The sequence below is a fragment of the Coffea eugenioides genome, chromosome 2 (assembly GCF_003713205.1).
Source record: "Coffea eugenioides isolate CCC68of chromosome 2, Ceug_1.0, whole genome shotgun sequence".
Lineage (NCBI taxonomy): Eukaryota > Viridiplantae > Streptophyta > Magnoliopsida > Gentianales > Rubiaceae > Coffea > Coffea eugenioides.
The window spans coordinates 51,431,324-51,459,002 of NC_040036.1; positions in this window are offsets into that span (position 1 = coordinate 51,431,324).

The following is a 27,679-nucleotide window of genomic DNA, read 5'->3' on the forward strand; positions in this document are numbered from 1 at the left end:
AGTTTCACAATCATTTGAGCCCCAAAATTTTGAAATATAAGTACGGCAAAAACAGGGCAGCTTTATCTAGCATTCTTGCGAAAATTTTTCTTCGATTCCTCTCTTCCTTTTCAAATCTTAACACTCATCTACATACTAACACTCACCACAAACACACTAACACATATATTATCATCATATCAGTCCTTACAACCAAGGTGGGAGTTCATAGGGCCAACTTTAACCAATCCAATCTAAGTAACAATAACAATAATGAAGCTACAAGCTTCAAAGCCAAGAATAAAAGATTGGATAGTGTTGGATGATTACCTCCTAACCTTGAGAGAAACCAGAAATTTTTGCACCACTAAAGCTCTAAGAAAACGCAAGGATGATGCCTTTCTTCTAGCTTAAGTGAATCTCCACGTAATTTATGAGTTGGATGCAAAGTTTGAGATGAAATGGAGGAAGATTTGAAGTAAAAATGGAGTGAGCTTCTTCCTTTCTTTTTCTTGCTGTTTGGCTGGCACTAATGGAGTGAGGAGAAGGGTTTTGATGTTATGTGAAGCTTCCATGAGAAGCTTAAGGATTTTGGGCAAAATTCTAACAAAAATCAACTCACAATAGTACTCACGCGTGCGTTTCGTATCCATTTTCTCTCGGATTTGTTTCACTTGTGCACTAAACCTCTAATGTACTTCCTTTAACATTATAATTATTCGGGTTAATTCCACTTTGTCCCCTCAAACTTTGGACGATAACCCACTTCAACCCCTAAACTTCAAAATGGGACACTTAAGTCCCTAAATTTATGAATTGCTCCCAGTTAAGGAAAATTGTTGATAGAATCCTGAATGCTATTGGTCGAAGAGCTTGGCAAACACTAGCCTTTGACCGAGGGCAACAATGAAAATTCACAAAAAATCATATATATTGATTAAAAAAAAGTGGTGAAATATGAAGGGAAAGTTTCCCTCCATGCAACCCACTTCAGATGGATAATGTAAACCAGATCCAAATCATAAAAGGGCACTTCAGATCAGTATGCTGAGAGACCCAAGTTGTCATTCTGCTATCCACAAGACAGGAAGAAGAAAAGGAGAACCCAACGCATGGTTCAACAAACAAAGAGAAATGGTGAGGCAATTTTGTGATTGTGGAAAGCAAACATTGATGATGACATCATGGACTGCCATGAACCCGGGAAGAAGGTTTTTTTGATGTGCCAAGTACAAAGTAAGGGAAATTAGGGTTTTGTGTTTATACTTGTTTTTTATTTTTGGTTTGTACGAATTGTAGCCACCAAATCTTGACTGCAAACATAATGCTTTTGTCAAACTAGGAACAAGGAGGCTGCATATACTGGGATTGGGTTGATCCTGAGATGTGTCAAAGGTCAAAAGAAATAATACCTGGACTGCTAAGGTTGATGAACAAGATGGAAGCTAAGTTGGACAAGTTGAAAGAAAATTCAAGGTGCCAACAATCGAAAGTGAGGAAGCTAAGGATGTACTTGATTATCCACTGGGTTGCCATTGTCATGTGGTTGTTTTTGTTCAAATCTTGGGAAGAAGGTCCAAAATGAGTTGTAGAAGAAGCAATCGCTAATGCCGGACTGCCTGTTTTGTTTGCTCAAATATGGGACCACCTTTGTCTATCATTGCTAAGTAGTGGACCTTTTGAGTGATGCAGGAAGGAAATTCTTGCTTTTGCTGACTATGTAATTACCAAAGTCATTGCTTTTGCTGGTTTTAAATGTACTGTATCAAATTTAGGGATATAGTGGACCTGCTATGTCCCATAATTGTGAACGTTTGACCTGCTATGTAATCAGAATTTGTTGTTTACGGACTTTAGTGTCCCAATTTGTGAAGTTTATTGTAAGTAGTTTATGTCACATTAACAACAGCAATCAATAGTCGTACCAGAACATAAAATTTTCAGCAAAAGCCTTTGATCATTCTACAAATCATTCAATACACAATAGCAATACCAGGAATGATAAAAATTTCACATTAATAGCTCTGCATTTGACCTATGTGGACTAGCAAGACAAAGGCTATATGAATTCCACAACAGAGGCTACCAAAAACAGAGGCTAACAAAAATTCCATATTAACAAAAAAATTCTTAGGTCCAATGGACTATATGAGTTGAACAAAAGTTCGCCACATCTGGACTAGCAAAACAGAGGCTTTTACTGCCCAATTTGATTGTATCTGCAAAACAAAAAGGCTATATGCCTGTACAATTCTTGAGTTGGTTTGTCCAGCATCAGTCAGTTCATGCTTGAAGGCTATTTGGCTTGTTGCTGCAATTTTCCCAACTTAACATATTGGTTTCTATCCCCATGGAGCTGCACATTTTCAATTCTAGGTGACTTCTTCGCATGTCCCACAGTTGTCTGTAATGTAGACAGGTGAACACACAAATTGCCCTGCCATGTGAATTGTGCTGGCTTAAGTCCACTGCTGGAATAAGATGCTGTCCCCAAGTCCACGTATGAGTGTGGTGCTCTCATCGTTACTCCGTGGCTATGGGAATAAAGTTTGCAACCATCAACTTTGGAGTTTAACTACAAACAAGCACATAACATGTATCAATAAGACATGACACCCATAAATAAAGACCTGATGTATGGAGACCACTTACATGAGTTGTTGTAGGACTCTTTTCCATATGCTCATAACTATTTTGAGCATGCTTATATGGCTTTTCCAGATCATCAGACCGTATTTTTACAGTTTTGAATCCCAAGTCTCCAGTCATGTCCAGTGAGTTGCTAAAGGTCCATTGCCTCAACTTACAATTATTCTTTGAGTGATCATGCTTATGACAAAATGAGCATTTTCTTCCTTTCTTTGTCACTTGTTCTTGTGCCCCATGTTTTGGCTGATTGGCATCCAAATTTTGAGATGGACCTATGTGACTCTGTCGCGTACTTACTCCAAGTATGTCAATGGTCACATCACTTGGACAAGCCTCTTTAGTACTTGGCTGTATCTTCAATATCACTATTCTCCTTTGCTAAACTTCTAGTTGTCCCCTCAGTGGTTTGCTTATTTTTATCTGGACATCCTTTTTTGTTATGTCCATATTTTTTGCAGCGGCTGCAGTTCATCATGGTGCCAACCTTGCTAACCATGCGAGGTTCAGTTGGATTGACACAGCTGTCCCATCTTTCTTCTTCTGAAGCCTTTTTTCCCATCTTCTTTGGCTTTCCAGTAGATCTTCTGCAAGTCGGAGGCTTCATTGCTGGAAGGTCTATGTGCTTCCACAAATTAGAATCATTGATTGGATTAAGTACAGGTTCATAAATTTGTAGATACGTGATCTTCAAGTAGGTGTTGGAAACATGCTTCTCTGGTGCTTCATGTCTACTGTTGATGGCAGCTACAGCATGGCTACATGGTATTCCCCTTAATTGCCACTTTCTACATGAACAGGTTTTGGTAGCCATGTCAACAATGTACTGTTCCCAAATGGACAGCTTATCTGATACTTCAGTATCTCAAATATTGCTGGACAAAGGAGACCTGAATACAAAATGAAAACAACAAATTGGTCATAAATTTCTCAAAGAAGGTATGAACTGACCTTAATACTAGTAAATAAATAAAATGTTTCTTAACCTTCGTGCTTGGACATTGCTTCCCTGTTCCTCTCCATCCTCTTCAGCAGGTACAAATAAATGGTCTGCAGCATGGATATGATTGGTAATGACCTCGCCTTTAATTACTGCATTAAAGAACTCACACATGTTATTCACCAAAATATCACAATCCAATCCATATCTGAAATGGGCTCTACACCAAGTTTTGGGATCTTTTTCATCAAGCCAAGAATGCGCAGCTGTAGATTCTTGCCCCAACTGTTCCATTTTGACTTTCCAGTGGGTAACATAAGAAGCTTTTGCGCATTTCCAAAGTCTTTCTTTTAAGGCCAGGCCTCTATGAATCTATTTGAAATTGGTGTATAGATGTTGCACACAACACCTATGCTCAGCCTGTGGCATTTTGTTTTTAACTGCCTAAACTAGTCCCTATACACTTTTGAATACAACTTGGCTCAAATAAAAAGTTGTACCTGAATTATTAAATAAAAAGTTGATGTATAAATAAATGCTAATACAATTTATCATACCTTTTGCTTGTCAGGACACACCAATTACTAGAATCTGAAATTTCCAAATCTTATACAAGCAATCCCAAAAACCAGCTCCAATTGTCATAATTTTCCACTCTAACAACTGGCAAAGCTAGTGGAAACATTTTGTTATCCCCATCCATGCCCACGGCTGTAAGTAGTTGTCCACCATATGTATCCTTTAAGAAGCACTCATCCAACCCAATCCAATGCCTCTAGCCCTTTAGAAACCCTCTTTTCAATGGCTCTAAGTACATGTAAAGCCTTTTGAATCTGACAATCCCATCCTCATCCGTATCAGTCTCAACGAACACTGTCGATCCAGGATTTGCTCTCCTCAATTCACCATAGAAGTCCTCTAACAATGCATACTATTTTTCATGACTGCCTTCAATCATGTCTCTTACTTTTTTCATTGTCATATAGCCTTGTATAAGACTAAAATCTACATTTAATTCTTCAGTCACCCTAGTCATGAGCTCTTGGACTACCATGGATAGTGTTTTTCTCACCTTATCTACAAACAACCTGGTGGCTAGTTTTGATGTCATGTTTATATTATGGAAGACACGTCCACAGGTGTACTCCTTGCTAAGTGTCTTGATCTGAAAAGTGTTTTCACCTTGTATTTTTGAGCCGAAAATTTGCCATTCACAACCTCTACATTTCACCCGTAGCCTATATGTATCATTTTTTATGAACTAGACATCTCTTCCCTTCATAATAGCTTGGATTCTAACAGCCAACCTAAAAATAACAACTGATGAAAACCTCTGGCCTACCTTAAATCTTGGACTTATCATTTCAATTTTCTCATTAAAAACTGAAAATTTAGGCTTTTTATTCCTCTTACGACCATCTTCATCTTCGGATTCACTCTCACTCTTCAACTCTCTAGAACAATCTGTTTCATATTCTGACTGCATATCCTCCACATTAACCATGTCAGGCTCGTCACAAACATTTACTTCGTCAACAGCTTCTCTTTTCCTACCTGCTCTCTTCTTTTTTGTGTCTTTGCTGGTAGAAGGTCCAACTTCAGGAGCTCCTTTATGCACACCAAACTGTTGTCCAATCTTCAAGGCTTCATCAAATAAAACATCCTCCTCAACTTGCCTCGTATAATCTGGATCATCGAACTTGTCATCAGCCTGCACATCATCATTAGCCTGCACATTATTATCAGCCTGCATATCATTATCAGTTGCCATTTGTGATTCTTCCCCTGCATTAACTCCCTTGTTGTCCTTCTCTTGTTGCAAATTAGGACTTTTGGAATCAAAATTCTCATGACTGTTTGCAGCAACTTCATTACTGTTTTCATTAGCCACATTTTTCCTTCTGTTGTCCAAATTGTTGAAGTCAACTTCTTTCAGTATTGCTATGTCACTGTCCATTTCAGATGTTTCTTTCTCTTTTGTACCCTGCTTGGCAGGAGTGTTGTGGCCTTTAGGCATGTCTCCATCCTCTGTTTTTTGAGTTTGAAGTCTCGCTAGATTATCATCAGTTCCAACTTGTAGATAAACCTCTGCCACTCTATTCGGTGGCAATGTGTTTACAAGAAGATCACAATCCCAATCACACATGCAAAAATATAGTCCAGTCTCAAGCAGCATACCAGGAAGCCTACCATACCACCCAAAACGAGCATCTTTCAGGTATCCTAATCTTACTGCACATTCATCAAGCACTTGTAGTGACCATTTTTCAGCATTACAGTTGTCTATATAGTCTACCCTTCCCCCCACATATTCTTTTCTGGGAGAGCTTCTGAACTCGCCCTGATGGTGTATCGCCAAGGAAAATGGGTCGGGCGAAATGTCATTTGGACAACACTCCGGTTAAATAAAAAATAAATCATTAATAATTAACCCATTAATTATTTACAAAATTTTTAGCATTTGGATGTCTTCAACAGAAGGAACATTAGGGTTCCCACAACACTCACTTTTCAGTAAATTATACAAATCCACTAACAGTACCATCGAAAATATACAATGCCTTGGACATGCATTTCACAACCATCCAAAACCCTAACTTTTTAACAATCCCTAAGGCTTTAAAACTTTTTTCTACTGCTACCTTAAATTCTTCCCCAAATTTCGATTATTAAATTCAATTAAAGTACACGAAAAGCTCTAAAATATTTTTCTCATACCAGTACTTGTCTTCTCTTTTGCTTTCCGTTGTTTCGCTGCGAACGCAGACATTTTCTCTCTCACATTGACTCGCTTTCTTCCCATTCTTGCAATCTTCAGTGTTTTTCAGCAACAATCATTCGGATTTTTACACACTTTGGTTTTTCCCCTCCTCTCTATTTTCTCATCCAAGACAGAGGAAAGAAAGTCCCACTATCTGACTGTTTCGCACTTTCCCTTCTCTGGAATTTTTCTTTGTTTGTCCTTCATTTACGACCCAAATTTATGTTTATGTCCTTGTCATTTTCAGTACCCTCATCTTTGTGACGGCCCCACCTCCCCCTAGGGCGTACCCCAGGGTTCGGCGGACCGCCTGCCCAGCTCTCGCCGGGACTCACTCACTACAAACCTCAAACAAAATGCAATATAAATCTCAAATATATATTAAATTCTCCATAAAATTACATATCATAAGCGAAGCATCCACGCTTCCGCTGCGCCACTCTGATCCTTGATACCAGCTATTATACAGGAGGAATTCCAAATCTAAACTGTACAAAATATAGGCCATCCAGTCACGTGAATAAGTATTACAAGTCCTTCCTTCGCCACGAGCCCTGTGGAGGGGAATAAAATAGTTTTGGGGTGAGCTAAAAGCTCCGTGAGTAACTAATAAAATCAGTAATCAAATATATTTCACAATAATGCATTTCGATGATGTCATGATTCCAAGATCAAATGTATGTATTTTTGCTCTCATGAGCCAGTGAAATCGTTGCACTTAAACACCCAACGCTCAAATAGATCTTTTAACGTTAAACAATAAGAGGGAGCAACGTTGGTGCTCCAGATCATGTCACGAACTCACGAAAGTGGTGGAGACGTTGGTGTTCAGCACAAGACTCCCCAAGAACTCATTTAAGCCAAATCATTTCATGGACTCACATGCCGGCACACATGATATGCAAACGAGTAAATAATGCAAGAAACACTTCGTAAGTAACTTTGGAAACAGTTTAGGGTCACTCACCTCCACGGCTCAGGAACCATCCATCATATATCATTACCTTGTCCGAATCCAAGCCCTAATTCACAACCTCAAAGCAATCATACACTCTATAAGTTCGGACAGCATTTCCCCTTAAATGCTTCATTTCCAACCTACAAGCAACACCAATTCATCTCAAATTAACCACATACACATTATAAACCATCAAATACACCTTTCGACACAACATCCATAACTGAAGCTACCCTTATCGGATTGAAACGAATCTTATGGCGTTTCGAATACAAGACATATACCTACATTTCTTATGAAGACCTCAAAAGACAAATCATACATTTTCATGGTCAAAAATGGAAAACTCTACGAAAATAGAAATCTGGGCGCGAAATAGGATTCATGGACAGTCAAGGGTATTTCGGTCATTTCACATGATACAGTGCTCGGATGGAGATGAAATTTTGTAGGCAGCTAGTTAACACCATTTTATACAACTTTCATGTTTTAATCTAAGCCTGATTTGGTCTCTAACATGCTCGAATAAATCCGGTCAGAACAGGGCGGATTCAAAACCCTAACCTGGAATTTTCGCATAAAACTGAAATTTTTCGCAACCAATCGTAACTAACATATACAAGTTTCATTTTACACCATTACCAACCATTATACCATGATTAAACCATGATCATCATATAAAATCAGAAAAATCTCCATAAAATCAGAAATTTAGCAAACTTCACTCTAATCCATAAAATCTTCCATAAAATCACATATCTAGCCCCCACAAGTCATGAATTCACCATTATTGGAAACAAACAATGAATCTTTACACACCATACCTTGATACCTCACAAAAGGTAGTAGCTTAGTGGTTCCTTCTCCAAAATAACTCCACCAAGACCTTGGAATCTCCTTAGTAACCAACTTTTATGGAGTGATTTGCAATTCTATCGGTTAAAACTCAAGATTGAAGTAAGAAACTGGAGTGAAAGATGAAGGTTTTTCTCTCTCTCTTGCTCTCCAAGTTTTGGCCATGAGAAGGAAGAAATGGCTTGATTTTTGGTCAAATTTTGGTTTTAGTAAAGTTGAGGTAAGATGGTAAAAAGTCCAACTTTGAATAAGAAGGTGACACATGTCACCTTTTGGTTTAAAACTTATCTTTTTGTCTCTCCAATACTAATCCATATAGGTAACATCTAATTATCTCTGAGCACCTTGTAAAATAATCTCACTTAATACAAAACTTCAACAAGTTGTCAAAAATATATTGCATTTACCGCACCAGCGGGTCCCACGTTCATAATACTCTTCAAAATTAACGTGGACTAACTTGTATCAAGAAAATGATTTGAAAACTATATTTACTTATAAAATGTATAAGAAATTAATACATTGAAGAAAGGTACAAAATTATAGACGAGGAAACAAAATAATGTCTAGAAAATATATAAAAATTTTCGGATTCTCACACTCATTCTTTCGGGGCGTCACAATCTTCATTAACGGAGAGTGTTTGCCACGCTCTTCGACCACCAACGGCATTCAAGATTCTGTCAACAATTTTCCTTAACTGGGGGCAATTCATCAGTTTAGGGACTTAAGTGTCCCATTTTGATGTTTATAGACTGAAGTGTGTTATCGTCCAAAGTTTGAGGGGACAAAGTGGAATTAACCCTAACCCTAATTATTTACTCTTAGTAGTCTAGTATTAATATCTTGAATCTCCACTTAGCCATTCCAACTCGATATACACGAACTTCCAATTCACGCACGATAAAGCAAAACTTAAAAGAAATTCTTGTAACGATAATATAAGTAACTAATACTAGGGTAAATAATCCTTAAAATAACCGTTTTGAAATAAAAATATGAGTCCTTACAAGTATTAATTCCTCAAATCTTCAATTAGTTTGTACAGGTGCGACTTTCAGGAAACTTTCGATGCATTCGCGGTATAAGCTTAAATTTTTAACTCACTCATATCTAATCCATCAATTAACTTTTCTTAGTCTACTATTACTCATTCTTAATTCTCCAGAATTATTGCACTTTCGATTCAAATATTGCCTCGAAAAACATGTATTCACTATTTCTTAATAAACGAGCCTTCGAAAAATTAAATTTGCTAACGAGACGTCTTAAAAACATAAATGAGACATAAATCCATATAAATGGATTTAAAATGGTTGAAATAAATAATTTAGAGAAAATGAGTGAATAAATATTTAAATACACCAGTAAATAAGATAAAAATAAGAAAATTTTTTGGGTCCTCACACTTTTATCTTGATTAAGTCAATTGGAGAGTTATCTCATTAACCCTAGTGCTGAGCGGTAGCATGTACCACACTCAATCCGAGTGGGAGGTGTCTCTCATTCCCGTCTCAGTACCTCTATTTTGACTAAATCAATTGAAGAGTTATCTCATCGACCATACTTTGTTCTTGCTTGGGTATATTTGAGTATTACTACCACTGTTTCTATTTGGTGTTCGGGCCCGGTAGGGTGTTGATTGGTGGTCAGAGATTGGGGATAAGTGTTGCTCAACTGGACTTGTTACTATAACTCAAATGTTGGCGGAGTCTCAACGGACTTGGAAAATGTTGCTGCAGAACTGGCTGCAAGTGAAACACTGTACGGGATTAAGGGCTACGCTTGAAATCTAGCAGGAGCACCTATCAACTATATCAACATTTGAATCCTGGGTGCTCTGCCTAGAACCTGGCGAAAGCCACTGTATCAGTACCATATCCTTTTCTTACTAGTGTTAAAATGCTTATCTGAATGTGTGAACGGTCCATGACATTATTTGTAACTGTTTACTATCTTCATTCTAAGATTCGACATAGTTCCTTTAAAGCTGGATATGGAAAAAGCATATGACAGAGTTGAGTGGTCCTTTCTCCTATTCATGCTGAGATCGTTTGGCTTCCAGGAACCAGTGGTGGATTTATTCTTTCGATTGGTCACAAATAACTGGTTTTCTGTCCTTGTAAATGGGAAGTCGGCTGGATTTTTTAAATCGACGAGGGGGGTCAGACAGGGGGATCCAATCTCCCCGGGGCTCTTTGTATTGGTTGCAGAGTATTTTGGCAAGGGCCTCTACTCCTTGTTTCAGCAAGGTCGACATAGGTTTTTTCAGGCTGGAGGAATGCGGGTACCATATCTGGCGTTCGCCGATGATGTAATTGTTTTCACCAGGCTTTCACGGGAGACTTTACAAGCGGTTAGTGCCTTCTTCAAGCAGTACCAGCAGTATTCTGGCCAGAAGATCAATGTGTCGAAGAGTGGTTTTGTGTGCTCGTCTGGGGTGTCGGCGGCACAAGTGGAGTTGGTGACTCGTATACTGGGGTTCCAGCGGCAAATTTTCCCGCTGGTATATCTTGGTGTCCCCATTTCTCGGGGTCGAAGTTCTATTGTTGATTTCGATGGGATTATCGCAAAGGTGAGGGCTCGGGTCTACCATTGGAGTGCGAGGTTGTTATCTATGGGGGGGAAACTAATTCTTATAAAGCACGTCTTGAGTTCGATGCCGCTATACCTTTTACAAGTGCTTAAGCCCCCCAAGGCAGTCTTAGTGGCCCTGGGACGAATTTTTAACTCCTTCTTATGGGACAAATCCCACGACGCTAAACGTACACATTGGGCGGCCTGGGAGCGGCTGTGCTTTCCCACAGAGGAAGGTGGATTGGGGGTCAGGTTGTTGGAGGATATGGTCAAAGCCTTCACGTTTAAGCTGTGGTGGAGATTACGCCAACGGGATTCCGTATGGTCGGACTTCATATATTCTAAGTACATCGGGGACCGGCATCCGTTGCAGGCGGAGGTGGCACGGCCGTCGGGGACGTGGAAACGGCTAATCGGCATACGCGAGTTGGCGGAGGTACAGATTACATGGAGTCTGGGACCAGGAATGGTAGATTTCTGGTTGGACACTTGGTGTGAGCTGGGCCCCTTAGATGCATTGGTTCCAACAGATGGAGACAGGCCGCACTTTTTGGTGGCTGAGTTTTTGGGGCGGGAAGGATGGAATAGGGACCGACTACTTTGCTGGCTCCCGGGTAATTTGGTGGAGGTCATAGTGGAGACTCCATTCGACTTGGATGGGCATGATCAAATCCTGTGGGCGAAGTCGGCGACCGGATTTTTTTCTTTAAGCATGGCTTGGGAGCTGTGCCGGCAACGTCGGGATGGTTTATCTTTGGCTGGGATGATTTGGAATAAAGGTACACCTTTGAAAATTTCATTTTTTGCTTGGCGGCTGATGAACAATTTTGTGGCCTTGGATTCGGTGATGCGTAGAAGAGGGCTGCCCGTGGTGTCCAGGTGCTCCTGCTGCCTGGAGGAGGCAGAAACCTTACCACATCTCTTCGTCAATGGTTCGGTGGCAAGAGAGGTTTGGGGACATTTTGCAGGTATGTTTGGCATTCTTCACTTGCCGTCGGATGATATTAAGCTCTTATGGAGGGAATGGGCCACATCGCTGATACGCATCTCCGCTCATCATATTCGGTGTGTACTCCCGCTGGTGGTAACATGGTTCATATGGCAGGGAAGGAATAAGGCGAGGTTTGAAGGACAGGCGTTCTCAGCTCGGAAGGTCATTATTGAGGTGAGCAATTTCTTGCATGACTTGGGAAGAGCAAAAAAGATGGACAAGACACAGTTCAACGGCGACCGGGACTGTGTATGGGCACGCTTCGCTTCCGACGGAACTCGAAAACGACGTCCAGTGGTGGTTGCCTGGGAAAGGCCACCGCCCCTGCGGTACAAATTAAACACGGATGCTAGTGTGGTCAACGGGAGGGCAAGTGGAGGAGGAGTGCTCCGGGATTCTTTTGGTAGGGTTATCCTGGCATTCTACAAGGAGTTTGGGGAAAAACGAGTTCTGCAGGCAGAGGCTCTAGCAGTATTAGAGGGGCTCCTTTTATGTGCGGCAAAGGGGTTACGTGGGATTCTAGTAGAGGTGGACTCGGCGGTACTCGTATCGTTAGTCAACTCTTCGGCTCAGGGAGGTTGGTTGTTATGTAATGTCCTGCGGCGGATTCGGCGCCTTTTGGATCAAGTGGCTATGTCTTTTACACACATATTCCGAGAAGCAAATGGGGTGGCAGATAGGCTAGCTGCTCTACAAGGGGGTACCACGCAAGTTTTTGAGTCGCATCTCCAGCTTCCTAGGGAGGTGCGAGGTTGTATTGCTATGGATGCTGCCCAAATCCCGTCTTTTAGACTAGTGGCTCAGTAGGGGGAGAACGCCTTCAATTATCTTGTATTGGTTTGCTCACATCTTGAATAAATGAATATTTATTTAAAAAAAAAATGTTATACTAATCTACAAAGAATGGTTTCTCTTGATGATATTTGTATGCTTATGTGAATTTTTATTTCCAAATATATGAATGTATATGTAACAAACTCGGTCCAACAAAGAGTTGTATGTTTTACTCATTGAGCAAGTTGATGCTCAACCCAATACTTTAACACTTCATACAGAAAATGAGTACATGTACGAGTTTGTTGAAACTGATGGTGATTGGGATTGGTAGAGCCAGATTGCTATTAGATTATTTGAATAATGATTGAATATGTGTTCTGTTTGTATTAGTTTATATTGATAATAAGCATGTATGGCTCAATAAACTGATTGTTAGTTATTTTTGTCACGCCCCATTTTTGAAAAAAGGAAAAAGTTGTTTGAAGTCATGATGCGCAGTGTGTGTGAAATGTGTGAAGTAAAGGGAAAGGCCATGGGACTTTTAAATGCAACAGTTTGGCCAAAATGATTATCTAAAAAGGTTTTAAGTAGGAGTCGCCACTTGGTATTGATTTAAGGTGTACCAAGTCACCCAAAAAGTAGTTTTGGAAAACGAAGTAAAAACCTTTTTAGATGACTCCCAGTCTACGAAAATCAAAGAGACGAGTTCGGGGGTCACGGTTGATAAAAGGGAAGGCAAAGACGAAGTCTAAGGCACCCTTTTACCCTAGTCTAAGCTAGTTGCGTGATTTAGTGACAATTTTCCTAATTTTTACCCAAAAGATGTATTGCATTTGGATGTCTAACATGAATGCAATCCTAAATCTAATAAGTGGTTCAAATGGGACAAAATGTCTCTTTTGAGGCTCGATTGGTCCTAATCACATGAATTGTGATTGCCAATGTTGAACCCTTAAAGAGGTCACGAACAAATGCACATGAATGCTCGACTAATAATGAGAAAAATGAGTGTGCGAAAAATGTCTTTGAGTATAAAACTAGTGCCAGGTGCAAATGGATGTGTAAAGTGCAAGGGTGCCAATGAGTATGTAAAAGTTCACGTGTACAAATGAGGGAGTGTAACGTAAAGTGAGAGTGTGTGACAGTCCCACCTTCCCCTAAGGCAAACCAAAGGGGTTAGCGGACTGCCTACCTAGCTCTCGCCAGGACTAACGAGACAGTTAAATGCATTCGAAAACGTTCCGAAACATACCAGCGCGCTTAAACAACCCAAAATCATAAAATAAAATAAAACGAAACTTGGAGCCGACCTGAATAGTGCCGGACACGTCAGAATCTGGCCGAAATCTGATTTCTGGCTGGATTCCTGGCCGGATACTGGCCAGAGAGCAACTGGCCGGATGCCAAAAATTCCAAGGCAATCCGGCCAAGTTCTGGCTGTGAGAACCTTGAAAAGTATAGATATGTATATAAATAAATATGTAAGCGTTGCATGTGCATTTCTGACTTTTAATAAACTTTATTATTGTTTGATCGTAAATAAGTGTGCAAAAATAATTTGTTTTAGGTTACAAATAATTCCATTATGCAAAATATTAGGTTATTTGAATTTTTGCCAAGTTAAGTCAATATTTCTTAACATTGAGTGTGTCATTGTTTTTATTTTGACTCTTTGATTTCAATAACTAATTTTAAGTATTGATAATAATAGGTGTTAAGGGAAACTAGAACTAAGTTGAATCGTTTTAAGGGCAACCTTTTTATAATCACCCGTAGGACGTTGTATTATGGTAATTGAATTTTTGCGAGGTTAGTATACTAGTAGGCATTCGAATTACATTTGGGATAAATTTTGGATTTAGTTTAGGATTGAGGGCTTAAGTGGAAATTCAGATGAAACGTGAAAGGACCAAATTAGCCCTTTTCCAAGACAAATCCACCATGCGGCCATGGAAAAAAAAATCCTTGAATCAACTCATTTCCAAACACTTCCCAATTCCTGCCGGTTCCATTTCCCACTTCACATTCCAGCACCTTCCATCCTTAGTGCCGGTTTCTTTCTCCACTACCACACACAACTATAACAACTACTAATCACCACAAACCTTCCATACCATTTGTTCCACACGTCCATTTCCTTGTGCTGCCGTGAGCCGTGAGTGAGTAGCTCCCTTGGCATTAACGACCGAGAGAGAGTGAGCCGAGCCTCTCATTTCCTTTCCATTCTGCCGTAAACTAAAAAAAAGTGAGACCTGCTACTCCTCCTTTCTTTCATCCGTGAGCTGGTGAAGGGATTGAGGGCTGAACTTCCTCCATTTCAGTCACAAGTTAGAGCAAGGGAGAGGAAAAGCTGGCGGACTAAATTTCTGGACAGTCGGGAGTGGAGGATTGTTGCAGCTGCTAGTCGTGTGTTTTAAGCTTCAAGCTAAGGTAATTTCCGGTCTTAGATGAGTTGTCTATGGGTTGATGAAGCTGTCTATAAGCATGCATGTGGGGTTGTGTGGTTAGATGATAGTTTACATCACAGAAAAATCTGTTTGAGAAGGAAGTAAAGTTGTCGAGAGCTTGAGCTGGAAATTTCGGTTTTAATTTGCTAGTTTGTGACGATCTGAGCTTAATTTTGGACCCAACCCGATAGCTAGTTCTTTGTTTGGTGTTGCATGTGAACTTTATGGCCCGGAATTCGGTTGCATGGCTGGAAAGTTTTATTCGAAAACTGCTGGACTGCTGAACCAATTTTTCCAGCTTAGCCGTTGGAGTTGTTTTGGAAATTGCATGGGTATCAGTAAAAATCACTACACGTTTGCTTTTCTTGAGCGAATTTGATGATCAACCGGTACGTTTTCTTGATGCTCTCCTGATTGTTGTTCTAAATCGGTGATTAATTTGTATGACCATCGAGGGACTTTTTTGATAATTTCTTTTATTCCAACAGATTCTTTTTGAATTTTTTGATCAATAGGATAGGTTCGAATAACATTCAATAGAAATTTGAAAATTTTTCTTTCTTTTTCAAAATCTATTTTTTTAGCATGAAATTTGCTGGAAAGTGTTTGATTTTCACTTGGTTAGGTGTTTGACCGAACTTGACTTGAACTAGATATGATAAGTAATTTCATTAAGTAGCCTGGCATGTTAGTTTTGGGTACTAAATACTGTGATTCAGCCGTGGAAAGAAAAAAAATTTGGATTCTATGACCAACTAGCTGCTGGAGTTCCTTAGCTTTGGCCGAGAGGAAGAAACGGAGTTTTTCCAACTTTTTCTCTTGAATCTTTGGTTACAAATTTCATATTATCGCACAAGATACTCCCTAGCATGCTAATTGCACTCTGCATGTTGAGCTGGAATGGAAAAAAATGAGGAATTATGGAGAAAGTGTCAAATTTAAACTACCAATTGCTGGTAAATTTTATCCTAGCAGATGACAGATTGATGGGGGTCTTCTTGGTGGAATAATTTGCTGGAATTATCTGTCATTTGACTCATTCCATGTTGGACAAAATGCATGTTAAGTGTTTAGTGTTTAAAGCAAGCTAAGGATGGAAACTTTGTTGAAAATTTTGAAGTATCTTTGCTAGAAATTTGTACTTGGATGCTAGCTGTACTAGTTCAAGCTTTTAGCGAGTTTATTTTTTTGGATTCGTGTATTATTCGCTTTAGTTTAAATTGAGCGGTTTATAAACTATATGTTTAATGATTCTAGCAAGTAAAAGTTGAAGATTTAATGGATGTCTTGAATTGAAATTTGTTGGGATTCTCTTGATTATCGACACAAGAAAAGAAAATCTGAATTTTTAGAATTGCTCGGAAGTCAAGTTGGCTGTGGTTTTTCCTCTTGTTTTTGGATTGATTTGTGATTAATTGTTGTCAAGAGCTAATGATTGATGAAGCTCTTGACCATTTGATTAGTTATTGCAAGAATCTAATTTTTGGTAAATTTGTTCAAGAGGTTGACTGAAATGTACTTGGAGGATCCATGGGTTGTGATTTGGGATTGCCTTGGTACCTCGGACTTCCTTTATTGAATTTTGATTATACTGGAATCTGTTGAGACCTAGGGCTAATGATTGATGAAGCCCTAGCGAAATTTATATTTGAGTTGTGTTTTAGCTATATTGGCAACTTGGAATACAATGTGCAAATGAATTGGAATCGTGAAGTCCATTTTAATCTTTTGAATTCCAATACCTTTAAAATAAGCCTTGTGGAAATATTTTGGCCTTAATAGCAAGCTGTATATATATATATATATATAGTATAGTATGTTAATATTAAAATTTAAATATCAGGACTTTTAAAACCTTGTCGACTAGTTAATGCTTTTCTTTACTTAAACCAGTTTTATTACCTTTAAGGAATACTTGCATTAACTTCCAAACTTTAAAGTTTTTCATAAAAATTATCCTTGACCAGTTGTTTTAGAGGAAATTTGGAAAAAACACTAGATTTGTATAATTTCAAATAAAAGACATAGAAAACTTGTTTGGCAAGAAAACTCGTTTGAACCAATTTAGTTCTAGTTTGTTCTCTGGAAGGAAAATATCCTTAAGGAAACCACACGAAACATTTTATTCCTTTTCCAGTTTTAATTTTAAGAGAAAGTTATTGATTTGTTTTGAGGAATTAAACTAGTTTTATACAAGATAATCTTTTATTTATAGACCAAGGGTTTGTTCAGTAAAACTTATAGTTTTTAAAACTTGAATTTTTAGGGTTTAACAAGGACGTGGACTTCGATTCCCAGCTTGACCTTTGGGTGAGTGTCCATGCTTGTTTTATGACTAAAGTGTTAAAGTGCTTTCTTGATTTGTTATGTGATATTTGGAAAGTGGATTTCCTGATCCATCGAAGTGGGCAGTGTGTACTTTATCGTACTAGCCCTTTCGAGTGGTGACTTGCTTGAAATGTTTTCTCGAATATCTTGCAATTGTTGACTGGAGCGTGGACTCGTCAACTAATCTACCAGGCAGGGGATCCTAACCTGGTAACCTCGTGTTGGACGCAACGTCGTTGGGTGAATCCCTCGACCAGTCCATGGTAACCTCGTGTTGGACGCAACGTCGTTGGGTGAATCCCTCGACCAGTCTATAATAAGGTATACTTGAGTAATACCAAACTCTCTCGTGTGACGTGTGGGCCCGGTAAGGGGAGTAAGTTGGTTGGAGCGTGTTAAGGAAAAAAAAAATGGATCTACATGGACTTTAGATAGTGAGAGTTGACGGAGGGTCAACTGCGGTTCATTTTGATCAAGTACGGGGAAAATGGCTCCTGAGAGCCCCTGTATCCTACCCTGTGCTGTTATACGCTTCCTACTTGTGAATTTAAGCTTGGAACTATTATTTGCTATATGTTTATATGATTGCATGTTTTGGGCACCACTGAGCTTAAGCTCACCACATGATATTTGTTTTCCTTAACAGGTTTCGGCATTCGGATGTTTTGAAGTCTGCTTTTAGCTGTTGTAAATGTTGTTTCGAATCGTTTTTGTATCTTTGTTTCGGGTTGTCACTTGAAGCTGGAAAAGTGCAAACCCTAAGATTTGGCTTGTATTAATTTATCTGAGTTTTTTTTTAACTTACTGTGTGGCTTGTATTGTATATTTGAATTTCTGTGGTGATCTGGTCGGAGATGTACTTAAGAGTGAACGGTTGGATGTTCATTGGTAATGTTATCTCTGAAGTTAATGTGTGATAGTATTTCAGTCGTTTAAAAGGTTGGTATGTCCGGATGACGAGTTGTGTTTTGATTTTAAGTTATACGTGGATTCTTGATCGATTTGCTCGCGTGAGTCCTGGCGAGAGCTAGGCAGGCGACCCGCCAACCCTCTGGTTCGCCTTAGGGAGAAGTGGGGCCGCCACACTGGCCGGATTCAGCCCTGCCGTTTCCAGCCAAAAATTTTTCTTTCGCCGTTTGAAATCCAAATTTGTCCGAAATCCATCCAAACATCAACAATTCATATAAGCATCAAGATTAGCCATTTATAAACTAAAATAGCATGCAAACGGTTCTAAACATTCTTATACAAGTACGGTTTCAAATTTACAACTCAAAAGAAAAGGTTGGATCCAAATACAATTAGAGTTTTGTTCATTGAGGAGCTATTCACATTGTATTTAATCAGGCTCAACTCAGCAACAAAATGTCCTAGCCTTTCAAAAGTTTTCAAACCCCTGTAAGGAAAACAAAAGTAATAGGGTGAGCTTACGCCCAGTGAGATACTTTCACTCAAGCAAGTAAGTTCAATTACGCATAGAATCGATCATTCCCAAATCATTCAATAAGAAGCTAAATAAAGTTACATAGCAATAATGGTGGTAAAAGGATACAGACAGCTCTCAAGAGCCCCTTTCCTCGCTCGCCATACTTGATCGTATCTCATTAACACTCCGTCAATGTACAAAGTGTAACCAAACGTAGACTCCACTTTACTCCCATTCCTTCCACCTCACATACCCCAATCGGGCCCGAACTCCAAATAGTTTAGATTTGGTAATACTCGAGTATACCGGAATCGAGAGTCTCATACTACAAGATTCCATATAACAGTCCCCATGGCTCGTCAATTTTCACGACCAAGCCCTTGCCGACCCGATTCAATTGACCACCAAATGGGGTTGAGCTCAGTGATAACATTAATGGTCGTCGGATACTCATCCAACGACACCAATTCAAGTATAATCATGTACCATTCACGTAACACAGTAAACAGTCATATAAGGCATAAAGGGGCGAAAGTGATCAAGTACACCCTCACTTCAATCAATGTCAACAGTGCAATAAGCCTCAAATCATCGATTTCAAGTGTAATAAAGCCACGTAGTAACAATCAAGTGAGTAGTACACTCACCAAACAAGCAAAGAGGGTTTCACAAATTTCCACCCAATGAGCGTCTTAAATCATCGTCACGCCCTAAAACATTCAAACAAGCATAATTAGACTCAAATACGAGTCATAAATCTAAGCCTCAAGTAGCTAATATAAAACCGAAGGAAATTGCAAATAAACTTAGAAACACTCGGTGCTAAGGGTTTAGACAACCCTAGGATCTCTAATTATCCCTAAAACAATCCAAGTCCAATAAAACACAATAACCCCAATTTGGACAACATTTCCCCTTAAAATGCTAAGTTTTCAACCTACAAACATTCGCCCATACTTTCCAAACACAACCACCATTACCACTACAAGTCATAAACCGTTCAATACAACTCATTAGGGTCACAAAGCCCTTTAATCAAAGCCAATTCAAGTGCTATATATAAACCCTAGAAAAGCCCCAAATCCAAACCCTAAATCTGAAATTTTCCATTCAATGCGGAAATTTTCTGCAATCAACCACAATTTACGCTCTAAAGTTTCATTCTAAACCATTCCAAGCCATCATCCATGGCACAACAGTATTAAAAATATAAAAACAGAAAAATCATGAATAAATATAAAAATTCACCAATTTCTACCAAGAGTCATGAAATAACTCCTAAAACCATCTCTTTAACTCACATAAGCCACCAACTACACATTATTAAGAAGAAAAGAGAGGTTCCTTAACTACTCACCTTGCCAAGTCAAGAAAAGAGACAACTTAGCACCTTTGCTTCTCAAACCACTTCACCACTCACCTTAATCCTACCAAGAGAAAGGTTTTTATGGAGCAAATCAAAGTTTTAACGGTTGATTTGTGAGATCAAGGCAAGAAATTGAAGAAAGAAATTGGAAGTTTTCTCTTCTTTTCCCTCCAAGAAGCTCGGCCGAAGAAGCTTGCAAATGAAGATGATTTTGGTCAATTTTTGTATTAATTGGTAAAGTAATGAATAGTGGTCAAAGTCCAAGAGTTAATCACCAAGAGACACTTGTCACTCCCATTAATGCAACTCTATCCCTTTGTTTCTCTCACACCAACTCATTTAGTAACATCTAGTTATCTCTTAACACCTATTAAATTAATCCCGGCATACTAAACTTAACCTAACTAACCAAATTTTACTGAACTTTCATCACTAGCGGATCCCACGCCCGGTATACACTTCTAAAATCTCATGAACTAACTCATACTAGAAAAATAATTTTAAAACCATATTTACCAATAAAAATGATTTAGAAAAATTTTCTAAGAAAGAAAATATAGAAAAGCGTGCGATTAAATAAAATAAAACCTAAAAAATAAGAAAAGTTATGGGTTCTCACACTCTCACCCCCTTAAGGGAATTTCGCCCTCGAAATTCCTCACCTTGATTCTCGAACAGTTCAGGGTATTTCTTTTGCATTTCTTCTTTCATTTCCCAGGTGGCCTCCTCTACCCCGTGATTTCTCTACAAAATCTTTACCAAAGGAATCTGTTTGTTTCTCAACTCTTTAACTTTTCGGTCAAGCAATTGTACAGGTTTCTCTTCATAAGTGAGCGATTCATCTATTTCAATTTCCTCTGATTATAAAATATGAGATGGGTCGGGATAGTACTTATTAAGCATTGAGACGTGGAGGATGTCGTGAATTCTCGAGAGACTCAGTGGCAGTTCTAGCCGATACGATATTGTACCCACTCTCTGGAGAATCTTGTAAGGTCCGACGAACCTCGGTTGCAATTTCTTTCCTTTACCCTCCGTGATGCTCCGTAACGGTGTAATCTTGAGGAAAACATGATCCCCAACTTCGAACTCCAAGTCCTTCCTTCGATTGTCCGCAAAGCTCTTTTGTCGACTTTGAGCTGTTTGAAGTCTTTGCCGTATCAATTTGACTTTTTCTCGTGCCTCCTCCCTCCACAGAATAGCTGTTGGATCTAGGACTTTCCTTTTGCCAACTTCATTCCAGTAAATCGGTGACCGGCACTTCCTCCCATACTGTGACGGCCCCACCTCCCCCTAGGGCGAACCAAAGGGGTTAGCGGGCCGCCTGCCCAGCTCTCGCCGGGACTCAGTCGTTCACTACAGTCCTCAAATGAATTACAATATATAAATCTCAAATATACATTGAAAGTTCCAACAATTACATATCAAAAGCGAAGCGTCTACGCTTCCACTGCGCCACTCTGATCCTTGATACGAACTATTATACAGGAGGAAGTCCAAAACTAGACTATTACACATCCGATCAATTCTAAACGTTCAATACTATCCCAATATGAACGATTACACAAAAGAAAATCCAAATTCAATCCATACATGAGATAATCCATGAATAAGCACTACAAGCCCTTCCTTTGCCTTGAGCCCTGTGGAGGGGAATAAAACATTTTGGGGTGAGCTAGAAGCTCAGCGAGTAACCAATAAAATCAGTTACCAAATCAGTTTCCCAATCATTCATTTCAATAATGTCATGATTCAGTAATCAATGCACTTTCATTGCTCTCGTGAGCCAGTGACATCCTGGTACTTAGACGTCCAACGCTCCAAACAATCACTTAACATTGAACATTTAACATTGAACATTGAGAAAGAGCCCATTGGTGCTCTACAGGAACATTAAACGGTGGAGGAGACATTGGGGTCCAGCACACGAATTTCAAGTACTCATTTGAGCCAAAACATGTCAAGAACTTATATGCCGGCACACAGGATATGCAATCAAAGAAACGATGCAAGAAACATTTCAAAGGTAACGTTGGAAACAGTTTAAGGTCACTCACCTCCACGGCTCACAATCCTCGTCCAATATAGACAATTTCATCATTCAAGTCCAAGCCTTTCACTGAAACTTAAGGTAACCAACGCTATTCAAAATCGGACAGCATTTCCCCTTAATTCCTTTATTTTCAAACCTACAATCAAATACCCAATCATATAGTAATTAACCACAATTGCACATACGGTTCGTAAACGATTAAACATATTCAATTAGGGCCACAATACCCTTCAATCAAGCCAATTAGAAGCTTAAAGCCAACCATAAGAAAATTCCCAAATGAAACCCTAGAAACCGGAATCTTGCCCTACAAGCGGAAATTTTCCGTAAACAATTGCAATTAACGTATAAAGAGTCCATTTAACACTATCTCACTCCATCAATTCAAGGCCAACCAACCAACTCATATTAAATCAGAAAAATACCCAATAAATCTGCAATTCACCATAACTTCCTTCAACCCATGAAATACTCCACAAAACAACATGTTTAACCACCACAAACCACTTATTAACCAATATTAGAAAAAAAGAAACTTGTCTATTCAACTCACCTCAAAATCAAGAAAGCCAACAACTTAGAGCTTCCCTTCCAAAACCAATCCATCAAAAGCTTTAAACTACCATAGTGAGCCCTTGTGTGAAATATTTTCCAAAACCATCGGTTAAAACTCAAGATTGAGCAAGAAATCAAAGGGAAAGAAAATGGAGTTTTTTCTCTCTTGTTTTCTCTCCAAAACAGCCGCCCAAGGAGGATGAAAAATGAAGAGCAAAAGCAGCCAAAACAAGATATTTATCAAGGAAAACAGTTGGTCAAAAGTGGCTGCTGCGCATGCCACGTCACAATCCGGCCGGAATCTGGCCGGATTTTCGGCCGGATTCGAGGCAGTGGCCAAAATAATTTTTTCCAAAACTGCAAGGCAATCCGGCCAGCTATCCGGCCAGAAACTGGCCGGATTTCCGGCCGGATTTGGCCCCTGTCTTTTTTTCAAAACTTTTCTTTTCTTTTCCGAGTTCAAACATTGCGCTCCTCTACTCGTCCAACAAAGATATATATAAAATGAAACCCTCCGTCATACAGGGCGTCACACATACAGTGCCTTGTACGGAGCCATTTGAATTGACGAATGGTAGCTGTTATTGTACGCGAACTCTACTAAGGTCATGTGTTGACCCCAGTTCCCTTCAAAATCCAAAATGCAAGTTCTTAACATATCCTCAAAAGTTTGGATTGTTCGCTCCGATTGCCCATCCGTCTGAGGGTGATAGGTGGTGCTTAGATTGAGTTTAGTCCCTAGAGTCTCTTGGAACTTCTGCCAAAACCTAGATACGAAGCGTGGATCTCGGTCGGAGATGATGCTTACAGGAACACCGTGTAACCTTACAATCTCGTCCATGTACATCTGTGCCAATTTGTCCATAGAATACTTTATGTTTACCGGCAGGAAATGAGCCGATTTAGTTAATCGATCGACGATTATCCACACGGCATCGTGCCCTCGTTGCGTTCGCGGCAACTCTGAAATGAAATCCATGGTGACGTTTTCCCACTTCTATTCGGGTATCTCAAGAGGTTGCAGTAAGCCCGATAGTTTTTGGTGCTCTGCTTTAACTTGTTGGCAAACGAGACATTTCTGCACGTATAGAGCAATTTCCTTCTTCATATTGTCCCACCAATAGGGTCCTTTTAAGTTCTGATACATCTTGCTACTACCCGGATGAATCATATATTTGGATCGATAAGATTCTTCTAAGATCTTCGTTTCTAACACTTCATCCTTAGGCACCACCACTCGGTTTCGGTATTTTAAAATACCCTCAGGACTAAAGTTGAAGTCAGTTGATTCCCCTTTTTCTACCTTCTTTCCCCATTTCTGCATCATCGCATCCTCTTTTTGAGCTTCCTTAATCCGTTCTGGTAGGGTGGATGTTACCTTAATATTACTAAAAATCACCTTATGACTCCCAGGGCAAGGTTTCCACTCGCAAACGGATTCCAACAATTTCCATTCTTTAATCATTAGCTCTGCTACTTGAGCCTTGCGACTTAAGGTATCAGCTACCACGTTCGCCTTCCCCGGATGGTAGTTGATAGTGCAGTCATAATCCTCTAAAAATTTCATCCATCGTCGCTGTCTCATATTCAATTCCTTTTGGGAGAAAAGATACCTAAGGCTTTTTTTATTTGAGTACACCTCGAATGTTACCCCATATAGATAGTGCCTCCATTTCTTCAGAGCGAAAACAACCGCGGCTAACTCCAGATCATGGGTTGGGTAGTTCTGCTCGTGAGGTTTTAACTTCCTAGAGGCAAATGATATCACATTTCGGTTCTGCATCAGTACACACCCTAGACCTTCCCGTGACGCATCGGTATAAACGGCAAACCCGTCAACTCCGTTAGGCAAGACTAGAACTGGCGCCATGGTCAACCTTTTCTTTAACTCCTGAAAACTCGCATCACATTTGGCATTCCAGATAAACCGACCATGTTTCTTTGTCAAATCGGTTAAAGGACTGGCCAGTTTGGAAAATTTTTTGATAAAACCCTGGTAATATCCCGCTAAACCTAGAAAGCTACGAACCTCGATGGGATTTTCTGGTCTCTTCCAATTAATCACGGCCTCTACTTTCGCCAGGTCAACCGAGATGCCTTCTTGAGAAATTACGTGCCCTAAAAATGAAATTTTCTCCAGCAAAAATTCGCACTTGCTGAACTTGGCATACAATTGATGCTCTCTTAGGATTTGCAAGATGATCCTCAAGTGCTGCTCATGCTCCTCATGCGTCTTGGAGTAAACCAAGATGTCGTCGATAAAGACAATGACGAATCGATCCAGGTAGGGTTTAAAAATCCTATGCATTATATCCATAAAGGCAGCAAGGGCATTGGTCAGTTCAAAGGGCATAACTGCGAACTCATAGTGCCCATATCTCGAGTTGAAAGCGATTTTCAGAATATCCTCCTTCCTGATTAACAACTGGAAATACCCTTGGTGAAGGTCCAATTTCGAAAAGACCACTGCTCCCTACAGCTGGTCAAACAACTCATCAATATGGGGCAGTGGATACTTATTCTTAACCGTGACATTGTTCAGGCCCCGATAGTCGATACACATCCTCAAACTTCCGTCATTTTTCTTCACAAACAGTACAGGGGCTCCCCAAGGAGACCCACTCTCTTGAATGAACCCCCCCTCCAAAAGGTCTTGTAATTGCAATTTCAACTCCTTAAACTCCGCAGGGGCCATCCGATATGGGGTTTTTGAGATAGGCGAGATTCCCGGTAGCAGGTAAATCTTGAATTCTATCTCTCTCTCCGGAGGTAGGGCTACTAACTCATCAGGAAATACATCCGGGTATTCCCTTACTATGGTCACATCATCCACCTTCAATTTATCCGTGGGGGTATTTATTAGAAAAGCTAAGAATCCTTGCGCCCCTCTATTGAGCAGTTTTCAAGCCCGAATGCCCGAGATCAGGGCGGATGAGACTAACCTTCCCCTTATATCCAACCTTAGGGTCGCCTCCCCAAGAATGCAGAATTCTACCACCTTCTTCTTACAATCTAGTTGGGCATTATACCTGGCCAACCAGTCTATGCCCAAAATCACGTCATACCCCTTGATGGACAGGCTAATCAAGTCCCCTAACAATTTTCTCTCTCCTACCCAAATCTCGCAGTCCTTATACACCATACTAGTAACCAAACGATGATCCCCTGTAGGCGTACTAACTTCTAAGTCGTAAGGTAAACTAGCAGGTTTTATGTCAATACCATACATGAAATTAGGGTTAACAAAGGAATGGGAGGCACCAGGATCTACTAAAACCTTTGCAAAATGGTGGAATACAGTGATCGTACCTTCTACGATCTCAGAGGAATCTGGGACCTGCTATGGCTCTAAGGAGTACACCCGAGCCGCGACCTTAGGTTTCGTCCCATCTCCCTTAGCGGGTCCAGCGTTGGTCCTCGGTGGTTGCTGACTTCCTTTTCCATCCTATTTTAGAATTGGGTAGGTGGCAAGCTGGTGGTCTGCGCGTCCGCAACACAGACACTTTCCCTCTTTCTTCCAGTAGCTGTCCTCAGAGTGATTCGACTTTCCGCAGTACCCACAAGGTCCACGGGACGCCGAACCTGAACCCCTCTGGAAACTTTCTCCCTGGCCTCTCCCAGCCGGACCACCCCTGGACTGAGCCCCTCTGCCTGCTCCCGACTGTCGCCCACCTCCGGCTACTACGTGTGCCCTCCATGGAATCTATTCGAGTTATGTAAACGTAACTAGAACAATAAAATAACAATACATGTAAGTAAGAAACCCAAAAACTTTTACTATAAAACAGTTATACATTCCAAAACAAAATTAAACAAGGCACATATTAACAGTTAGTCAAATACAACAAAAACAGTCCAAAAATACAAAAACGGCTAGCGAAAGTTCTTTCCCAGGTCTAATATTTATCGGTTAAATATTAGATATAACTGATAAAGTCCTTAGAATGTTCACTAATGTGATGGTAGTCACAAGAGTTGATGACTATGAGATATCAATCGCATTTATAGTAATATTCTTAAAATTCCCTAGTTATAGTACTAATGAAATAGGACATCTTTAGTACGGTAAAACTAATACACAGTTAGCCTCTAATTAATGTAATTAGTGGTTGTTCTCATCAACTATGATATGATGATACCTAGGCTAATGTGTAGATGATTTGGAAAGTACAAATGCATTGGATTGATCCATTTAGAGATCCCATTAGGATATCTATCTAGTGCCAATGATGTATCTCTAGTGAAAAATTGTGTAAGTGATCCTACGACTTGAGATCACTATAGTATCTTGAGTGTGAATTGCTACATTTTGACTCTAATTACTTGTTACTCTTCGTGAGTGCCTTAAAGTATAGAAGTTGGATGTAGTGTGAAGCATGTAAAGAAAATGGGTGATCGAGATAGGATTTACCACTCTGATAGAAGGACTTGATATCCGGATGGCCACTAGTGGGAAATTGACCCTAAAGTCGACTATTAGGTAAATTGAAGAATGTCTTCAATTTAACCTAATTCAGGGTAAATTTTGGGAACTAGAAAACTTAATTAGTCATCAGGGAATTGGCACTTATTCCTTATTCCTGACTAATTGGATATCTTTGGTGAAAGGATAATAATTACACGGTAATTTTTCACGGAAAAGGTTAGGTCAAATTCCCTTGACTAATTCCGAGTAATTGGGCGGTTGCGATGTGTTGCTAGACACCACTCATGATCTATAATTATGGATTAATTATTTATTATAAGTTATGATAAAATAAAGTCATTTATTTTATCTAATTATTAAACCATAATTATTGCCAATTTATTCGGGACCTATTGGGTGACACGCAATAGATATTTAATCCTAAATTAAAACTATGTAAATTATCGGGGTTTAATTTTAAAAGAAAATTAATCCCAGGCCTATTTGAGCAAATAAGAGTGAGCGGTTATCTCTTATCTGTTAGATAACTAATAGATAGAGTCATATGTGATGAGAAGTCTTATCGTTTGATTTTGAATCAGACTCATCATTCTA